Raw genomic sequence first — 2688 nt, forward strand, 5'->3', positions numbered from 1 at the left:
TGTGCCTGAGTGCAATGATCGCTCCAGAAAGACGGTTTTGGATCCTTCCTGGTGCCTCCTAGTTACCACTAACCTCATCCAGAATATAACATCGGTAAAGTGTATTTGCTGGTCTGGTCTTTGCACAATTGCACACATAGCAAATGGTACTCTCAAGGACACAGCTGGGCTGACCTCTTTCTAGCTAACATCTACGGCAATCTTTTTTTTTCCATATAACACCGATCAGCGTCTTGGTCCGTTTTGAGGACGTTTCTGATAGATGAGACCGGGCTGCAAGAACCGACTTGGCAAAAAAAAAGAACACATAGGCGGGTTGACTAGTCTACTTTTGTTTCTCCCATCTTACTAGTCTAAGCATAAAGGCTGCGTTAAGAGCATCTATAGCCTAGCACCCAAACGGCCTCAAATGTCCGGGCGTACAACCCGGTCATTGACCGGTCACGAAAATTTGATCCAGCCGGGGGCCTCAAACGGGGCTCAAACGTCCAAGCTGAGTTGCATCCGCCATAGCCAGCTCAAATATGGGGGTGGATATGGCGTGCTCGGGTGCGTCCACCACATCAGACTGATGATGGTGTCTCATACAGAATCGCCCGGAAATCCGGCGGTCCGACGGACGTCTCCTCCGGTGGGGAGTGTGAACGCCGCTCCAGCTCGCCGCCAAGGACAAATCCAGCTATTTAAGCCGCATGGCAACCCCCAACCCTAGACCATCCACCTCCTGCCCCTCCGCGCCACTAGCATGAGCCCATCCACCTGCTCTCTCCCGCTCTGCCGCTCTTCCCATGCTCTCCGGCTTCGTCATGGTCCGTCAGAAGAAAACCACGCATGCTATGCTCACGTGAAGCATAGGCACCAGATCGAGCAAGAGATCCGGGCAGGCGCGCCGCCCGCATTGCTGTCGGGCTGCCGCCAGACTCGCCAGAGCCGGAGAAGGAGGAGGAGCAGGCAGAGGAGGAGGGAGGGAGAGGAGTATCAGCCAGCTATATAGAGGTGGTGGATCCGGATAAGGAGGAGGAGCAGGCGGTGGAGGAGGAGGAGGAGGAGGGAGAGGAGCATCAGACGACTCCAATAGAGGTGGCGAATCCGAAGCAGGACGAGGAGAAGCAGCCGGAGATGGAGCTGGCGCCAACTCTGAGCTTCAACATGGAGAACGGAGGTGGAGTTCACCGTCGCCCAAGCGGACAAGATGGTGGAGCAGGAGGCCATTCTGGAGTCCATTTAGTATGAGGCCTATGTGGACGCGAACTGGCAGTTCATCCGGCAGGAACAGGCGGCGACGAACACGCTCTTTGACGAGGTCGAAGGACGAAGGCTGACGCGAAGGAGCCGCAGAAGTTGGAGTTATGGTTACCGCAACGTATCCATAAATTTTGATTGTTCCATGCTATTATAGTATCAATCTTGGATGTTTTATGTGCAGTTATATACTCCCTCAATTTACTTATACAAAGTCACTATGAAATATACATTTTGTATCTATACAAGGCCACCAACAGTAATCGAGGCAAAATTAATGATATTTTCTCGTACTCGCAACCTATTTAATACTTGCATGAATGTAGCGTAATGATAGCCTGCTACTTCCTCCACTCAGTTTCCTTGCATGCACGAGGCATATTTGAAGGAAATATGCACTAGGGGCAATAATAAAGTTGTTATTTTATATTTCCTTATTCATGATAAAGGTTTGTTATTCATGCAAGAATTGTATTGATCGGAAACCTAAATACATGTGTGAATACATAAGCAAACACTGTGTCCCTAGTGAACCTCTACTTGACTAGCTCATTGATAAAAAATGGTTAAGGTTTTCTAACCAAGGACATGAGTTGTCATTTGATAACGAGATCATATCATTAGGAGAAAGATGTGATGGACAAGACCCATCCGTTAGCTTAGCGTAATGATCGTTCACTTTTATTGCTATTGCTTTCTTCATGTCAAATACATATTCCTTCGACTATGAGATTATGCAACTCCCGGATACTGGAGGAATGCCTTGTGTGCTATCAAATGTCACAACCTAACTGGGAGATTATAAAGATGCTCTACAGGTATCTCCGAAGGTGTTTGTTGAGTTGGCATAGATTAAGATTATTATTTGTCACTCTGAGTTTTGGAGAGGTATCTCTAGTCCCTCTCGGTAATACACACCATAAGCTTGCAAGAAAACGAGAGTTAGTCACGAGGTGATGTATTACGGAACGAGTAAAGATACTTGCCGACATTACTAGGGAAAACCTTATACATAGAATGTTACCAGTAGCGCTTGTTAAAATGAGGCGCTACTGCTACTTAGCAGTAGCGCGTCTGCTAGAACGGCGCTACTGTTACCCGCTTAGCAGTAGCACGGCAGGAACAGAACGCGCTACTACTATAATTGCCACACCGTTCCCGACGTGCTAGGTATAGTAGTAGCGCCCTTCTACGAACAGCGCTACGACTACGGATTTTAGCAGCAGCGCGTTTTGCCTCCCCACGCTACTGTTAAAGCTATTTTCACCTAAACCCCCGCGCAGCCTGATTCCCTCTCCTCTGCTTCCTCCTCCAATTCTCCTCTACTATTCCTCGTCGCCTCTGCCTCGCCGCCGTCTCCCCCGACCCCGCTGCCGTTTCCCCCGACTCCGCCTCGCCGCTGTCTCCCCCGACCCCGCCTCGCCGCCGTCTCCCCGACCCCGCCTC

This window comes from Triticum dicoccoides, chromosome 7A, assembly GCF_002162155.2.
Source record: "Triticum dicoccoides isolate Atlit2015 ecotype Zavitan chromosome 7A, WEW_v2.0, whole genome shotgun sequence".
In the NCBI taxonomy this organism is placed as follows: domain Eukaryota; kingdom Viridiplantae; phylum Streptophyta; class Magnoliopsida; order Poales; family Poaceae; genus Triticum; species Triticum dicoccoides.